The sequence below is a fragment of the Ranitomeya imitator genome, chromosome 3 (genome assembly GCF_032444005.1).
Source record: "Ranitomeya imitator isolate aRanImi1 chromosome 3, aRanImi1.pri, whole genome shotgun sequence".
NCBI lineage: Eukaryota > Metazoa > Chordata > Amphibia > Anura > Dendrobatidae > Ranitomeya > Ranitomeya imitator.
Window position 1 is genome coordinate 380,857,118 of NC_091284.1, and position 13,225 is coordinate 380,870,342.

The 13,225-nt window shown below is 42.3% G+C and overlaps 1 protein-coding gene across 1 annotated transcript in view; it reads left to right on the forward strand.

Annotated features, from left to right (window-relative positions):
- The first annotated feature begins 3,072 nt into the window (after positions 1-3,072).
- The window catches only part of LOC138670004 (cell cycle control protein 50B-like), a 90,700-nt gene continuing 80,547 nt past the window's right edge, over positions 3,073-13,225 (forward strand). The window contains exon 1 of the mRNA XM_069756961.1: positions 3,073-3,180. The gene's annotated coding sequence lies outside the window, so the exon portion shown is untranslated. The remainder of the gene's footprint in view (positions 3,181-13,225) is intronic.

Consider the following 13,225-nt stretch of genomic DNA (forward strand, 5'->3'; position numbering starts at 1 on the left):
ATTTGTTGAATTTCTTTGGATGGTGAGGAGACAGACCTGAGTGTGGGGTTCCTTTTTTGTGGATTGAGTTGAAGCTTTTATTGGGAACATTTTACACAATGTTTGGGATCACATTTATCCGGTGCGCTAACCTGAGCACTTACTTTGGGGTCTCCATCTAAATCTCTGAGTGACGTGATTCAGATGAAACCCCGATAGACCCATTCACTATATTGAGGCAGCAGAGTTACTCTGGACTCCGTCTGGCCTCTCTTCAGCGGTGTCCTTTTCAGAAGTGCACAAAACGGTGGCCGATGGAACTTTTATGCAATCCTAAAAAGACGGGCACCGCTGGATCACAGGTCAGACAGCAACCACAGTGCCTCCATTTGCCTCATAGGGAATCTTCTGCCAGAGGTTCCGTCTGAATGGCGTATTTCAGAGATTTAGAAGGAAACCCCGGTGTAAGCGCTCAGCGCAGAGTGAAGGATAAATGTGTGCAGAGCCTTACTGCGATCTTTGGGAGGCAGAATGAAAAAAATCAACAGCAGGTGAAGAATTGGTTTTATTTATTTTTTACGCCACTCCTCGTGTGGTATAAGTGGTTAGTTGACGTTATTCTTTGGCTCAGTGCGATTACAGCGGTACCAGATTTATATTGGGTTTTTATGTTTGGCTGCTGTAAAACACAATAAAAGATGCTTTGTATTGCAAAAACTAGTTTTGCATCATCATATTTTGAGAACTATAATTTTTCCATATTTTGGCTCACAGAGTCATGTGAGGGCTTGCACTTTTCTTGCAATTTCACCGCACTTGGATTTATTTCCCGTTTTCTAGTACATGACATGGTAAAACCAAAGATGTTGTTCAAAAGTACAACTTGTCCTGCAAAAAACCCTCACACGGACATTTTGACAAAAAAAAAAAAGTTATGGCTCTGAGAAGGGGAGCAAAAAACAAAAATGCAGAATAAAAAATATCTCTGTTCGTTAAGGGGTTAAAGACATTTCCTGAATTGCTGTTCATTCTATTTCCCAAAAATCAGAATAAAAAGCTATTAAAAAATATTATATCCCCACAAAAGGCGCCAATAAAAACTATCTCATCCTGCAAAAAAAAAAAAAATCACTACTCAGGTCTGTTGACTATCAATGGAAAAATGGAGGTTTTACATATTCCTAGTATTTCAAAGGCGCTGAAAAAGCAACATGGCACCCAACAACAATCCAGTAACATCCAAGCCCCGGAAGTCAAATGGCTTTATCTGAGCAATACAATGTGAAACCACAGTTAGGTGTTGCACGCACTGCCGTATAACTCAGACAAGTGCTATGAGATGTTTTATCGGATAGCACTTGCCCCAATGGTTACCTCGGGGCAGTGCAGATCTGTGATTTTTCCTACAGACTGTGTAGAAAATCCCAACATGCTGCGAGTGGCTCCGCAAATCAGAGTGGTGTCCGATTTACGTGGACATAGACAATGGAGAAGGTGTAGAAATTAGGTTCTCCATCTTCTCCGCAGCTGTGATACGATTCTCTTATTCGAGAAAATTGGATCACGGTAAAGTGACACTCTGATCAAACTCACATCAGAGTTAAAGCCTAGTATCATTACCATAATCGAGCTCATTCTCTCGAAAGAGAAAATCATCAATCGTGTGAGCGAGCTCTTAGTCATGAAAAAAAAAGATGTAAAACATTTGTGAATAAAAAAAATTAATGGCCTTTTACACAATCCAAAAAAACGGAAAATACAAAAAGTGTTTAAAGTCACGAAAGACAGTTTTTTAATGCAAATTGCCACAGTATATTTAGCCCATGATTTGAAATACATGACTATTTTCTCTGCGGACATATAACGGATCATTGCTGTAGGTGCCTGATATTTACATGCGCTATTCTGGTCCATTAATCGGACCACACCAGAGCATGCTTCAGACCTGAGGTCCATGTGAGAAGCCCCCCTTGTGCACTAGCCCATAGGATAATATTGGTATGACTGCTGTCCGTGTGAAATCCTTTTTTTACACTATCACTCAGACCGAATATACGTACCATTAGGGTATGTTTACACAAACATATGATCAGTCCAAGTGCTGTCCGTATAAAAAATGGACTGATGTTAGCCTGTCTGCTGGCGCTCACAGGATATTTTTCACACGGACCTCAGGTGGATGTAAAAAAAAAAATTCACAGCGTATACTAGTCTGGTCTGAATTCTGCACAAGACTAGCGTATGTAGATAGCAAGCAGCTTCTGCGCACAGGCAGGCACACGGAGCTGACTGGTCCGATAAATTCAGCGCCCACGTGAAACGTAGCCTTTGGACTCGTTCACACCATCATATTTTCAGTCTGAGTGCTGTCCGTGGAAAAAACATACCGTCCTCGGGACAATGTCATACACTGGGGCAGTGCAGATGAGTGACTTTATTCACTGGCCCAATGTGCATGAAAAAAAAAAAAAAAATCGCAACATGCACCAGTTTCTTCCCTAAATTGGAGGAGACTCACTTATTCAAGTCAATGGGTGCGTAAAAAAAAATTTGATGCCTTACAGAGCCAGTGTGTAGTCCCATAGCAATCTTTATAGGTTGCCACCAAAAACGCTTGTGGAATTTTTTTTTTTTTTTGGGGTGGGATAATATGGCCTTCCATTGAATTGTAAAATTGGTGGGGTCACTAAACCACAAAGAGTCTGCCGCCTCCAATCTGGTGGTGGACTGGTATTCCGTTGGACACATTGCAGCTGTCCACCATGCTTCATTCGATCAGTATTCCAAGGATGTGTGGAGTCCAGCTTGTCATAATCAGGCTGCCGTCACACTAGCAGTATTTGGTCAGTATTTTACCTCAGTATTTGTAAAAACCAGGAGTGGAACAATTAGAGGAAAAGTATAATAGAAACATATGCACCACTTCTGTATTTATCACCCACTCCTGGTTTTGGCCTACACATACTGAGGTAAAATACTGACCAAATACTGCTAGTGTGACGGCAGCCTTATAGTCATGGCCGCTTAATGTGATCAGGGGTGGAGTCAGGTGAATGTGTTTAGGTCCTGACAGAAAAGTGTCAGAGTAGTATGAGCAAAGGTAAGACAATGTTGGTAGTGGGATAACTGGTTTATCTAGATCGCTTCAGAGGAGTGGCGTGACAAGAGTTTGCGCCCTCGGCTGCTGTGTTTGTGTGTCTGGTAAGTTGTGTCTTTTTACATCCACTTTTTTTTTAATGAATCTTTACATTTTGGATACTGGCTCCTACGAAAGGCTGGGAATGATGTGACTTTACATTGGTTAATTGCCTTTATTATTCCATTAGTAATGTATAAAGCAATATTCAGCCTTCCTCAGGATCCACAATGAGCTACGTGTCTCCATGTATTGATTGCATACTGAAGGAGGAAGAAGATGAGAAACATTTTCTCAATAGTAAAGGCCTCTCAGATATATTTCCAGGCACTGTATTCGATAGGTCTTTGGGCCAGAGGATTAGTGTACATCTAAATTTGGCTTGGCTCCGGGCTGGAATATGTAGGTGACACTTTATCAAGTCTGTAATCTCCATACAGTGACCCTGGAGCAGCTCCAAATTACCGGTGAGATTTCATAGTGACTATCTAGGTCAGGTTCCCAATTTCAGACAATTTTAAAACCTTGTTCAAAAGAATATGGACATTTGTAGTAATATCTGTGGGTCTAAAACGGAGGACGCTATTAGCTTAATGGGAAACTGTGGGCATGCTTTTACATATAGACGTAGTGGAGATGCTGTGTAGGCGTCTGTGACTCAATAAAAATGTAGAGATCTGATGCCAGTCATGAAAAATCTAGAGTAGAAACCATATGCAAGTCAGGCTGTAAGTGCACTGGGGGAGTTTCTGTGCACTTGGAAGAAGAGGTCCATGTGCATTGACACGCACCTAGCGCACTTCTATCCTGATTTGCAGATGGTTTTTTATACTAGATTTCTCATGGCACATCTGATCTCTAGAAAAAAAAAAGTGCTAATAAATATAGGTTAAACCAAAAAATTTCATACAATCTAGTGAAATTATATATCCAAAAAACTAATAAAAATATTGGTGCAAAAAGACAAAATATTTTGTGCAAGGTGCATACATGTGTAATTAATAAATATTACTGCCTAAAGCCACAATAATTTATACCAGAACCAAAATAATTTGTGCCATATATAAAATATAAGACCAAGTGCCACAGAAAAGTAACCACAATACCAACCAGTATCAGGACGCCACTGCCCTGCACGCACCAACGCACGTTTCGCTTTCCGCTTCGTCACTCCCTGTTGCCAAACTTCTGCGCAACTCAAATTTGCAACAGAAATGGCATACATTTCTGGTGTTGGCATAAGGCAGTTGACTGCGGGACCAAATTCAATGTAGAGAAAAACCTCTTCATAAATTTGGCATAGCTCCCTCCATCCTTACGTTTATTAACCCATCCTGACACCCGCCTTTGGGATCTTTCATACGTCAGTATCTGGTGACAGTTTTCACACGTACCAGAGACACTTACACACTTAGAATGGGTCTGTGCACGTCAGTGTGTTTCCAAGAACCATTTAAACATGTGACCCACACGTAGACATGTCCGATTTTACCAGCAACACGGGCTGCAAAATTTCCTTCACACGTGCACACAGTTGACACACTGTGAGGTCATCCATGTGACACGTACTGGTGCCTGAGAAGCAGCAGTACAGGAAGCGCTGTTCCCCTGCACCGGATGCTGAAGACTGCTCTCATCATTCTTTCCTGCTCTGCACAGCACAAGCAGGGGAGAATAAGAGTTGTATTCAAGTGAGAACAATGACAGCAGGCGGTGGCTGATGGGACTACTGCTCACATAGCCTACACCTGCTGCCACTAATAACTGTGGCAGCAGGAGCAGCTGATGGGAGTATTCATCAGCCGTCACCTGCGCTATAAATAAATTAATCCGGCATGGGTTCCCCTGTATTTTCTGTAACCAGTCAGGCAAAACTGACAGCAAGACTGATTATCAAGAACAAAGGGATTCCCATACTGCTTTATTTATAAAAAAAAAAAAAAAAAAAAAACACATGGGGACTCCCCCATTTCTGACAACCAGCCTTGCTAAAGTTGACAATAGAAAGGTGACATGAACCCCACTTGCCACTGCTACAGGGCAAGTGGAAAGAGCAGGGCAAAGCGCCAGAATTGGCGCATCTAAGGCTGGCGTCACACTCAGCGTATAAAAATACGGTCCGTAATTTACGGCCGTAATACGTAGAAAGGTCCCCAAAATAGTGGTCCGTATCTCCTCCGTAGGCAGGGTGTGTCAGCGTATTTTGCACACGGCATCCTCCGTATGTAATCCGTATGGCATCCGTACTGCGAGATTTTCTCGCAGGCTTGCAAAACCGATATACAATGGATCCATGTTCTAAAAAAATCATAAAAACATATATATATATATATATATATATATATATATATATATATATATATATATATATATATATTTTATTTCAGCGCGATATAGCAGAAAGCCGGTAATTAAATTGCCGGCTTTTGCCATCTCCTTCCGAAACCCGACATGATATGAGACATGGTTTACATACAGTAAACCATCTCAGATCCCCATTTTTTTTTTTTGCATATTCCACACTACTAATGTTAGTAGTGTGTATGTGCAAAATTTGAGCGCTCTAGCTATTAAATGTAAGGGTTAAATGGCAGAAAAAATTGGCGTGGGCTCCCGCGCAATTTTCTCCGCCAGAGTAGTAAAGCCAGTGACTGAGGGCAGATATTAATAGCCTGGAGAGGGTCCATGGTTATTGGCCCCCCCCTGGCTAAAAACATCTGCCCCCAGCCACCCCAGAAAAGGCACATCTGGAAGATGCGCCTATTCTGGCACTTGGCCACTCTCTTCCCATTTCCGTGTAGCGGTGGGATATGGGCTAATGAAGGGTTAATGTCACCTTGCTATTGTAAGGTAACATTAAGCCAGATTAATAATGGAGAGGCGTCAATTATGACACCTATCCATTATTAATGCAATAGCATGAAATGGTTAAAAAACAAAAAACACACATTATTAAATTATTTTAATGAAATAAACACAGTTTGTTTTAATATTTTATTGCTCTCTCAATCCACCTGAAGACCCTCGCTCTGTAACAAAGGAAAAATAATAAACCAACAATATACATACCTTCGGTTGATCTGTAACGTCCCACGATGTAAATCCATCTGAAGGGGTTAAAATATTTTACAGGCAGGAGCTCTGCTATAATGCAGCTGTGCTCCTGCCTGTAAAACCCTGGGTAATGTAGGTCAATGACCTATAGTTACCTTCATTCGCGGTGATGCGCCCTCTGCTGGATGTCCTCATATGAACTCGAGCCTGGGAGCTTTCCAGGAACAACCAGCAGAGGGCGCATCACCGCGAATGAAAGTAACTATAGGTCATTGACCTACATTACCTTCATTCCCCAGGGTTTTACAGGCACGAGCACAGCTGCATTATAGCAGAGCTCCTGCCTGTAAAATATTTTAACCCCTTCAGATGGATTTACATCGTGGGACGTTACAGATCATCGGAAGGTATGTATATTGTTGGTTTATCTTTCCTTTGTTACAGAGCGAGGGTCTTCAGGTGGATTGAGAGAGCAATAAAATATTAAAACAAACTGTGTGTTTATTTCATTAAAATAATTTTTAATAATGTGTGTTTTTTTTTTTTTTAACCATTTCATGCTATTGCATTAATAATGGATAGGTGTCATAATTGACGCCTCTCCATTATTAATCTGGCTTAATGTCACCTTACAATAGCAAGGTGACATTAACCCTTCATTACCCCATATCCCACCGCTACACGGGAATGGGAAGAGAGTGGCCAAGTGCCAGAATAGGCGCATCTTCCAGATGTACCTTTTCTGGGGTGACTTGGGCAGATGTTTTTAGCCGGGGGGGGGCCAAAAACCGTGGACCCTCTCCAGGCTATTAATATCTGCCCTCAGTCACTGGCTTTACTACTCTGGCGGAGAAAATTGCGCGGGAGCCCACGCCAATTTTATCCGCCATTTAACCCTTAAATTTAATAGCTAGAGCGCCCAAATTTTATACATACACACTACTAACATTAGTAGTGTGGTATATGCAAAAAAAATGGGGATCTGAGATGGTTTACTGTATGTAAACCATGTCTCATATCATGTCGAGTTTAGGAAGGAGATAGCAAAAGCCAGCAATTGAATTACCGGCTTTAAAGCTATCTAGCGCTGTATTAAATATTAATATATACATATGTGTCATATATATATATATATAATATAATATATATATATATATATATATATATATATATATATATATATATATATATATATATATATATATATATATATATATATATATATTCTATTGTAAGCTGTCAGTGTGATTTTACTGTACACCGCGCTGAATTGCCGACTTTTCTCTCTAACACCGCTGCGTATTTCACGCAAGTCACACTGCTGGTCCGTGTGTAATCCGTATTTTTCTGGCCCCCATAGACTTTCATTGGCGGATTTTTTGCGCAATACGGTGACAAACGCAGCATGCTGCGATTTTCTACGGCTGTAGAAGACCGTATAATACGGATCAGTAAAATACGGCTGATAGGAGCAGGGGCATAGAGAAGCATTGTACCGTATGCAATCCGTATTTTCAGCACCACTCTTACGTCCGTAAAGCTCGCTAGTGTGAGGCCGGCCTAATAGATGTGCCTTTTCTGGGAGGCGACAGACTGCCATTTTTAGGCTGGGGGGGCAATATCTATGGCCCCTTACCAGTCTGAGAATACCAGTACTCAGCTGTCAGCTGTAGCAAGGCTGGTTGTCAAAAATACGGGGGGGGGGGGGACCCCACAGGTTTTTTTTTTTTTTTTAATTATTTATTTAAATTTAAAAAAAACAGCATGGAGCCCCCTCTATTCTTGATAATCAGCCTTGCTAACAATGACAGCTGAGGGTTGCAGCTGTCAGTTTTGCCTGGCTGATCATAGAAAATACAGGGCAACATAACTGCTAGGTGTCTGTTGAAGACTTCAGTGCCTTTTGTCAATGACAACTCCTATAGGACTAAAACATAACTTTTACTAAACCGATTAAAATAGGTACAAAAAGTGCAAGGTGCAGACTAACAGACAAACAAACACATATACGCTGCGCTACAGATATAACTCATGGAGTCTCAATACAACATCAAACGCAGCATACCCCAATATCCTCTACCATACTCCAGAAAGCCCTCAGGCACGGGTTAGAGGACACAATAGGTATCAAAACACGGGTATATGACACCCCTCTCTACGTCCGCACTTTATAGGGTGAAAAGAACCGGATACACTGATAACCCATATACAGAGTGCTATGGACGGGGGTTGCGAACATTAAACACTCTATAACACAACTAACTTGGCATTTAAGCCCACTACTAGCGTGTAACCCTAATTAGAGTGCCTGTCCAATAATAGTAAGACTGGTAATAGAAAATACAGAACGGTCTCACCCGCCCGGAACCGTATATTAACTCCTTGTTCGGTACTTTATCTGGCGGTGGACACTATCCCCTCCTCTCCCGACGCGTTTCGGTAAATCCTCATCAGGGGGTGATTACGGGGTTCCTTGCATGTACATCATCCAGCCGACGCCAACATCCGTGTGCGTGCTTTAGACTTGCGCGTCAGTCTTTTAAATAAGCGCGCCTTGCTAGTCAACATCCGGTACGCTCGACACGTCTTGCCGCTCACGTGACCGGAAGTGACAACATAAAGAGTATTAGCTGTCCGGGGATACGGATCGCCGAAGACCGTGCCCACTCCAGAGCGCAGAATATACACTGCGCCTGCGCTTCATGGTAGGCACCATTCACCGCTTAATATGGCCTCATTCAGGCTCATACTGAGGTTCGGTGCGCTTCGTTTTGTATACATCATCAGGGGGCGTGTATCATACTTACTCACATCCGTGAATGATCAATTACACCCAGTCCTGGCAGTACCACTATTGTAATGTGCAGGTTTACACTGATTTCGGTAAGACACTCATATATACTTGGCTGATATAAGACAACCAATGACAGAAGATACGTTGAGTACAGATACTATTTGTTAAAATGAAAAAATGAAAAAAGGGAGAGAGCGCAGTGGGGCAAATAATTATAAAGGCCCATAAAAATATGACCTAATAAATTGATTATATTAATTGTGAATGACGACATAAACTCAGGAGAAAGGAAGGTTTCTGAAAATACAGGTAAAGACGGAAAATAGAGGCCCCAGATAGAAACAGCCTGCCATCGCCCTAGGGTACCCTGTTCTCACTCTTTCCTACCTACCGCAGAGGTTGGCACCCTAGGTCCTGCGCAGTGGCGCCCCCACTCGTCGGCGGCTGTCCCTACCTATATTCCCTAATAAACCCTATATCATAGGAAGGAAGTAAAGGAGAGCTGTTCATTCAACCCGTGGGGGTGAACTGTATGCAGCCAGAAAATCCATTTACATTCTCTCTGAAGTATGAGCTGGTCCCAGTTACCTCCTCTGCTTGGGGGTTTGATCCTATCTATACCTATAAATTTAATTTTACTGATATTTCCTTGATGATGTGTGTTCATATGATTGGCTATAGAAGTGTCTTTCTTGTTTTTAATGTCGCGTATGTGTTCACACACTCTCCTACAGAGTTTTCTCCTCGTCTTTCCTACATATTCAAGCCCACACTCGCAAGTGGCCTTATACACCACTCCCTCAGATTGGCAATTGATGAATTGTCTAATCTCGTATATTCTGCCTGTATTGTTACTCACAAATGTGCTGTCAGTTTGTATGGAGGTACAGGCCTTGCATCTGCCGCACCTATAACACCCTGCTGGTTGCGTTCCCAGCCATGTGTTATTTTTGTTTGTAGGACCTTGGTAGTGACTATGGACGAGCCTGTCTTTTATCGATCTCCCTCTTCGAAATGTGAGTTGGGGGGCAATGTGAATGGACTCCTTGATGTCCGGGTCCATGCACAGAATCTGCCAGTGCTTCTGTAGGATTTTTCGGATCTCCTCAGCTCCGTTTGAGAACCGTGTTATAAAACGTGTGGTCCCTTCCTCTGATTTAAGGGTTTTTTGGACCAGAAGGTCTCTACGTTCTTTTGTCAGTGATGATTTATACGCTTCATTTAGTACATGGTCAGGATAACCTCTTTCGAGGAAACGTCTTCTAAGATCGTCCGCTTGCTCCTTAAAGTTACTTATGTCGGAGCAATTTCGACGGAGTCTAAGATACTGTCCTTTCGGAATACCCCGTTTAAGGGGTCTAGGGTGATTACTCTCCCATCTTAGAAGCGCATTTGTCGCTGTGGGTTTTCGATAATTCTCTGTCCCAACAGTACCATCATCACTCTTTTGGACCAGGACATCAAGGAAAGCCAATTTACTCGTATTTGTCTCACATGTAAAGTGCAGACCCAGGTCATTCACATTTAAACCCTCCACAAATTTATGGAATCCAACTTCATCTCCCCTCCAGATCACAAAGACGTCATCTATATAGCGTAGCCATATCAATACCTTGTCCTCCAGACTGTTCGACGTGTCGTTAAAGACAATTTTTTCCTCCCACCAGCCCAGGAGCAAATTTGCATAAGTTGGTGCACAAGGACTACCCATCGCGGTGCCCCTGAGCTGGTGGAAGTACTTACCGTCGAACATAAAGACATTGTTCGTGATGCAGATTTGCAAGGCCTTGAGCACAAACTCGTTGTGTCTGCTGTACTGACATCCTCTTGTCTGTAGGTAATCAGACACTGCCCTCAGGCCAATGTCATGAGGTATTGAGGAATACAGCGATTCCACATCAATACTGCAAAGAATCATATCTGATTCGATGCAGATACCATCCAGTCTCCTGAGGAAATCCGTCGTATCACGTACATATGAGTTTAGCGAGAGAACAAATGGTCTCAGTACTTGGTCAATATATAGGCCCAGATTCTGTGTCATGCTATTGATCCCCGCCACTATGGGTCTGCCCTTTAGGGGGTTTATCCCCTTATGAACTTTGGGCAGGCAATAAAAAGTGGCCATGACTGGGTGCAGTGGGGTAAGGAACTCTTTCTCATTTTTATCAATTACCCCCATCTTAAACCCCTCATTAACCATACTTCTGAGTTCGTTCATGATAGTATTACTAGGGTTTTGGGGTAGAACTTCATACCCACTGGCATCCCCCAACAAACTCATACACAGTGATCTGTACTCAGACGTATCCATGACAACAATATTGCCCCCTTTATCAGAGGGCTTAATCGTTATACTCTGATCTTTCTCTAAGTTATTGAGACTTAACATTTCCTCACGGGAAAGGTTGCGACTCCGCATGTGGACATATTTTGGTACTCTCAACAACTCCTCCGTTACCAAATTAACAAAGACATCTATCGAGTTTACCTCAGTCGTTGTTGGAGGCATACTTATACTTTTATTTTTGAGGTTAGTAAAAGGGCCTTCCCCCCTAAAATTGGGGTCCATATCTCCCAAGTGAAACAATAAACGGACATCTGACAACATACTGTCCGGGATACCCAATTCATTAGATATTCTTTTTTCCTCCTTTGCAAAGTGTTTCCTCCATTTCAACTTACGTGCAAAGAGATGTAAATCTTTAATTGTCTCAAAACAGTCATAATCACTAGATGGAACAAAGGAAAGTCCTTTACTTAGGACACACATCTCACTGTTGGTGATGTTACGTGAGGATAGATTGAGGACTTGGGGCTCTATTGGGCGTTGTGTTGATTCTGTCGATTTCTTAGTGGGTAACTTAGCTCTAAAAAATCCCTTTGTGGAGACCTTTTTCCTCCTCCCCTGCTTCACGGTCACGTGAGCGGCAAGACGTGTCGAGTGTACCGGATGTTGACTAGCAAGGCGCGCTTATTTAAAAGACTGACGCGCAAGTCTAAAGCACGCACACGGATGTTGGCGTCGGCTGGATGATGTACATGCAAGGAACCCCGTAATCACCCCCTGATGAGGATTTACCGAAACGCGTCGGGAGAGGAGGGGATAGTGTCCACCGCCAGATAAAGTACCGAACAAGGAGTTAATATACGGTTCCGGGCGGGTGAGACCGTTCTGTATTTTCTATTACCAGTCTTACTATTATTGGACAGGCACTCTAATTAGGGTTACACGCTAGTAGTGGGCTTAAATGCCAAGTTAGTTGTGTTATAGAGTGTTTAATGTTCGCAACCCCCGTCCATAGCACTCTGTATATGGGTTATCAGTGTATCCGGTTCTTTTCACCCTATAAAGTGCGGACGTAGAGAGGGGTGTCATATACCCGTGTTTTGATACCTATTGTGTCCTCTAACCCGTGCCTGAGGGCTTTCTGGAGTATGGTAGAGGATATTGGGGTATGCTGCGTTTGATGTTGTATTGAGACTCCATGAGTTATATCTGTAGCGCAGCGTATATGTGTTTGTTTGTCTGTTAGTCTGCACCTTGCACTTTTTGTACCTATTTTAATCGGTTTAGTAAAAGTTATGTTTTAGTCCTATAGGAGTTGACATTTTTTTGGGAGGACTATACCACGGCTGAATTTATTATTGACGTAGTATGGCAGGTTTCCTGTCCACAGGAATAGACACTAACACCTGGATATCAGAGGCTAGGGACGTTTTTTCAGACAGAACGTTTGTACAGAAAAGGTATACTCCCTCATATAGTGCGGCATTTAAAGAATTGGAAAAAACCTACAAAAGTCAAATTACATCATGGTGGGAAGTCCAAAGTTTGGATAGTTACATCAAAGCAGGAATCGTCCCCAGACACTTGAGGATCTCCCTGACCCCTGGATATAGATATAAGAACTCAGGCCTGGTGGTCAAATGGGAAAAAGAGGCTACTGAGAGTTCAATTAGGTTGATGAAACTTTTATTAGAGGAAGAAAAAAACACTCTGAGTAAACTAAATGAGACTCTAAAAGAACACATAGAGGTCACAAAAAAGTTCTCAAACGAACCAGATTTTTCAGTGAAGGAGATCAGCTTACAAAATAGTTTAGAAAGATTTCAGTTCCATCTAAAAGAGCGTAAACATAAACTCTATAATAGAGACCTGATTGAATTCAAAGAAAATAAGGCCTACTCAATAGCGGTCAACCGTAATCCCAAAGGTCAAGAAACGGATATCTCCTCTTCGGAGGCAGATTTCTCGGACT